Here is a 6,000-nt window from a genome sequence, read left to right as displayed (position 1 = left end):
GGGATTTCTGTGTGTTGATTTTATATCCTGCAACTTTACTATAATCATTGATTAGCTCTAGTAATTCTCTGGCAGAGTCTTTAGGGTTTTCTATATAGAGGATCATGTCATCTGCAAACAGTGAGAGTTTTACTTCTTCTTTTCCAATTTGGATTCCTTTTATTTCTTTTTCTTTTCTGATTGCTGTGGCCAAAACTATGTTGAATAGTAGTGGTGAAAGTGAGCACCCTTGTCTTGTTCCTGACTTCAGGGGAAATGCTTTCAATTTTTCACCATTGAGGATAATGTTGCTGTGGGTTTGTCATGTATAGCTTTTATTATGTTGAGGTATGTTCCTTCTATTCCTGCTTTCTGGAGAGTCTTGATCATAAATGGATGTTGAATTTTGTCAAAGGCTTTCTCTGCATCTATTTAGATAATCATATGGCTTTTATTTTTCAATTTGTTAATGTGGTGTATTACATGGATTGATTTGTGGATATTGAAGAATCCTTCCATCGCTGGGATAAAGCCCATTTGGTCATGGTGTATGATCTTTTTAATGTGCTGTTGGATTCTGATTGCTAGAATTTTGTTAAGGATTTTAGCTATTACTTTTTTAAGTAAACTCTCTACAAATTTCTTCTTCTCTTCTCCATCTGGGACTCTATTTTTCTTATATTTGTCTTTTCTATGGAATTACATGGCTCACATAGGCCATCTTCATGCTTTTTAAATCTGTTTTTTTGTCTCTTCTGTGTTATTGCAAAATTCCTATCCAAGTCACTTACTCATTTTTCTGTATGATCTTCCCTGCTACAGTTCAGATCAGTCACTCATTCATGTCTGACTCTTTGCTACCCCATGGACTGCAGCACGCCAGGCCTCCCTGTCTATCATCAATTCCCGGAGTTTACTCAAACCCATGTCCATTGAGTTGGTGATGCCATCCAACCATCTCTCACATCCATACATGACCATTGTAAAAACCATAACCTTGACTAGATGGACCTTTGTTGGCAAAGTAATGTCTCTGCTTTTTAATATGGTGTCTAGGTTGGTCATAGCTTTTCTTCCAAAGAGTAAGTGTCTTTTGATTTCATGGCTGCAATCACCATCTGCAGTGATTTTGGAGCCCCCCAAAATAAAGTCTGTCACAGTTTCCACTGTTTCCTCATCTATTTGCCATGAAGTGATGGAACTAGATGCCATGATCTTCATTTTCTGAATGTTGAGCTTTAAGCCACCTTTTTCACTCTCCTCTTTCACTTTCATCAAGAGGCTCTTTAGTTCTTCTTCGCTTTCTGCCATAAGAGTGGTGTCATCTGCATATCTGAAGTTATTGATATTTCTCCCAGCAATCTTGATTCCAGCTTGTGCTTCATCCAGCCCAGCATTTCTCATGATGTACTCTGCATATAAGTTAAGCAGAGTGACACAAATATACAACCTTGATGTATTGCTTTCCCTATTTGGAAACAGTCTGTTGTTCCATGTCCAGTTCTAACTGTTGCTTCTTGACCTGCATACAGATTTCTCAAGAGGCAGGTCAGGTGGGCTGGTATTCCCATCTCTTTCAGAATTTTCCACAGTTTTTGGTGATCCACACAGTCAAAGTCTTTGGTATAGTCAATAAAGCAGAAATAGCTACAGATGCTCTCTGTTGCATTCTTCATCTCCCTCATAAATTCTTCAGCTCCAACCAAACTGAAATTTCTGTTTGGTTCTTTATTATAATTTCAGAATCTTTGGAAAAGAGCTCATTTTTTTTCATATACTTTATTCCTGATTTCACTGAATCGCCTTTCTGAGTTTTTTAAGTAACTTACTGCTCTTCTTCATAAGTGCAATTTAAAATTCTTTTTCAGTTAAATCACAGTATTCCATATCTTTAGACTTGATTCCTGCAGAACTGTTATTTTCTTTTTGTGATGCCACACTTCCTTGGTTTTTTATACTCCTTATAGTTGTGTACTGGTGCTGTCATAGTTGAAATAGCAGCTTCCTCCTTAACTCTGTGCTCCTTGCCTTCAGCAGAAGGTATATTCTGTGGTATTGTTATTACCTGGGTTTTGCCTCTGTGTTTGTGAAGTTGAACCTACTCTACTCTTTGTGCTCTTGCTTGTGTCTGAATTCTTAAACCTTTATATCTTTTCTGGTTCTTATAATTTATCAGGCTGGAAACCTCTCTTTTGTTTTTGAGGAGGTGGTTTGTACTTCGTGTTTGTGCTTTCCGCATTGCTCACTGACTGCTGCCTGTTTTCCAAGTACTCCCCATCTACCAGAGCTTTCTCTCACAGATATATTGAGCAGCATGCGCAAAGGGAGTTGAGAGGAGGTGTGGGCTTAGCACTCAGTGGGTTGGGGGATCTGCTCGGAGGATACCCAGTGGTGGTACTCTCAGAGGCTCATGGGTGGAATTCCTGCTGAGCACAGTCTTTTAAACAGGGTTTGCAACACTTACCTGCCTCTTTTCCAATATAATCCCTCTGCCTGGGTCAGGACTCATCTGGTTTTTGCCTGACAGCCAGGGCCTAGGCTATTTTGTTGGCTTTCCTGGTTATTCAGCCTGTACAGAGGTTTTTCTATCTTTTTTCAGCTGCACTGGTGGGCAGGACTTCTAAGTCCCTTAGTGTAAAGTCCTAGGACTTACCAAACTGTTTTGTTAGTGATTGTATGTCTAATTCATTAATTTAAAAGGAAGAATGAAAAGAAGGAACGTATCATGTTGCCATGTTGCTGACATCACTTCAAGAACAGATAAATAAGGCCCATTCGCTGGCAGTAAAGAAGTGGGAGGGAGGCTCAAAAGAGAGGGGATATATGTATACTTATAGCTGATTCACATTGTTGTACAGCAGAAACCAACATAACATTGTAAGCAATGCTTTATCCTCCAAATAAAAAAAAATTTTTTTTAAAGATATGGTCTTTGAGGAAATTGTGACATTGGACTTATTAGACACAGACTTTAAAGCAACTAGCTGAAGTATGCTCAAAGAACTAAAGGAAATCATAGACAACAAACTGAATAAAACTAGGATAACTGTATGGAGGAAATAAAGAAAGAAAAGAAAGAAACCACTATATAGAGGTTATCAACAAAGAGAGAGAAATTATAAAAAGGAGGAACCAAATAGAAAATTGGGACTTGCAAGGTATAATAATCAAAAGAAATATTCACTAGAGATTTTTAACAACAGAGTTGAGCAGGCAGAAAAAAGAATCAGTGAATTTGAAGGTAAGTTATTGAGATCTTCCAGTCTCTGTAGAAGAAAAGAAAAAACCATGAAGAAAAATGAAGAGAGCCTAAAGAGACCTGTGGGACACTACCAAAGGTATCAGTATATGCATATTTACATATGGGGATTTTTGTTTTTAAAAAATATGTTTATTTTTGTTCTGACTTATTGTAGAAGATTTCAAAAGTATAAAGAAGAAAAAATAAAATTCATCTAAAATTCTACCATGAAAAAAAAGATGCTTGCTCCTTGGAAGAAAAGCTATGACCAACCTAGATAGCATATTAAAAAGCAGAGACATTACTTTGCTGACAAAGGTCCGTGTAGTCAAAGCTATGGTTTTTCCAATAGTCATATATGGATGTGAAAGTTGAACTGTGAAGAAAGCTGAGCACTGAAGAATTGATGCTTTTGAACTGTGGTGTTGGAGAAGACTCTTCAGAATCCCTTGGACTGCAAGGAGATCCAACCAGTCCATCCTAAAGGAGATCAGTCCTGGGTGTTCTTTGGAAGGACTGATGCTGAAGCTGAAACTCCAAAGCTTGGCCACCTCATGCAAAGAGTTGACTCATTGGAAAAGACTCTGATGCTGGGAGGGATTGGGGGCAGGAGGAGAAGGGGACGACAGAGGATGAAGTGGCTGGATGGCATCACCGACTCGATGGACATGAGTCTGGGTGAACTCCGGGAGTTGGTGATGGACAGGGAGGCCTGGTGCCCTGCAATTCATGGGGTGGCAAAGAGTCGGACACAACTGAGCAACTGAACTGAAACTGAACTGAACCTTGAGCAACCATCACCACTTTCTAATTCTAGTACATTTTCATCACCCCCCCACCTCAAAGAAAATCTTTACTCATCAGCTGTCACTCCCAGCTCCCCTTTCCATAGCCTCTGACAAGCTCTAATTTACTTTCTATCTCCATGGATTTGCCTATTCTGGACATTCATTTAAAAGGGATCATACAATATGTAACTTTTTGTGCCTGGTTTATTTCACTTAGCTTAATATTCTCAAGATACATCAATGTGTGTACTCATGCATCTATTCATTCTTTTTTATGGCTGAATAATATTCCATTGTATGGCTTGATCACATTTTGTTTACCTGTTACCAATTGGTAGGCATTAAAAGCTGTTTTCCCTTTTTGGTTATTGTGAATAATACTGCTATGAACATTTGTGCAGATGTGTTTTCCATTTTGTTGGATATATAACCAAGAATGAAATTGCTGGGTAATATGGTAACTCCATGTACAATATCTTGAAGAACTACCAAAATATTTTCCAAAGTGTCTGCACCATTCCTACCAGCAATATAAGGGGGTTCCAATGTTTCTATATCCTTCTAAGCACTTGTTACTGTCTTTTTGATTATAGCTATCCTGGTGGGTATGAAGTGGTATCTCACTGTGGTTTTGACTTACACTTCCTTAATGACCTATGATGCTGGGCATCTTTTTATGTGCTTATTCACAATTTGTCTATTTTGTATGGAGAAGAATGGAAACTTGTAAAAGATGTAAGAGATGAATCAAGCAATTTTAATATTAACAAAGAAAATCCTCTTGGAGCATTGAGTTCAAGCAAAAGGACTTGCCTTCTACATGAAGCAGGCTTCCCTAGTGGTTCAGACAGTAAAGGATCTGCCTGCAATGCAGGAGACCTTGGTTTGATCCCTGGGTTGGGAAGATTCCCTGGAGAAGCGACTGGCAACCCACTTCAGTATTCTTGCCTAGAGAATTCCATAGACAGAGGATCCTGGTGGTCCATGGAGTCACACTGAGAGATTAACACTCTACAGGATCCAGTCAGGAAGGTGGAAGAGGGTGAAAATTATTGTGCAGGTAGGGCCAAGCCCTCTTAGAAAATTTGCTAGAATCAGCAGAACAGCCTCACAGTGAGCTTTGTGACAGTCTGCAGTTTGTGACTCAGCTGCACTATCTGTACAACTGGAATTGGCAACTTGCCTCTACTCAGTCCTTCTGAGAACCAACCAGCCAAAGACAAATTGCTTTTGTTTATGATGCTTGTCACCACCCTATCCCTGACTTTGATCATGTGACGATCTTCCAAGGGGCTGTTGTATATTCCTGCGCAAGAGTAAATCCTCCGTGTTTCAACAAATGGTCTGTGATTATTCCTTATCACCTATTCTGAAGATCTTGTCCCACAGAACCCAGCTCCTTTGTGTTGGATCAAGTTTTCTGTGCCTTGCCTAGTAGTAAGCATAGCTCTATACTTACTGTATATCTCAGATTCATATATATATATATGTGTGTGTGTGTGTGTGTGTGATGATACTTATTTGGATCTTCATTCAAACATTTGAAAAAATAAGTGATACAAGTGAATTTAGAACACTGATTAATTAATGGAATTATTATTATAATTTTTTAATATCTATAAGATACTCTGTAAAATATGTAATTACATAGTAAAATTGTTACAGATTTTACAGAGTAGACTATAGAGGTACAATCTAAACTGTTTACAGGTAAAATTATATGTAGTCCAAGACTTATTTCAAACTAATCCAGAGTATATGTAGAATATATGGGTATAGATGTAAAGAGATAGCCATGAGTTGACAATAGTTGAAGTTGGTAATGAATACTTGGGGTTACATTATACAGTTTTGCCTACTTTGGTGTATGTTTAAAATTTCATATAATAAAAGAGTTTTAAAAGAAGATCCCATCCTGCATGGTCATATATTCTTGTGGGAGTTAGCCAATAAATAATCAACATACTAAGTATAATTGTATATGTACTATTT

The sequence above is a fragment of the Bubalus bubalis genome, chromosome 1, assembly GCF_019923935.1.
Source record: "Bubalus bubalis isolate 160015118507 breed Murrah chromosome 1, NDDB_SH_1, whole genome shotgun sequence".
Taxonomy (NCBI): Eukaryota; Metazoa; Chordata; class Mammalia; order Artiodactyla; family Bovidae; genus Bubalus; species Bubalus bubalis.
This window is presented reverse-complemented; position numbering follows the sequence as displayed.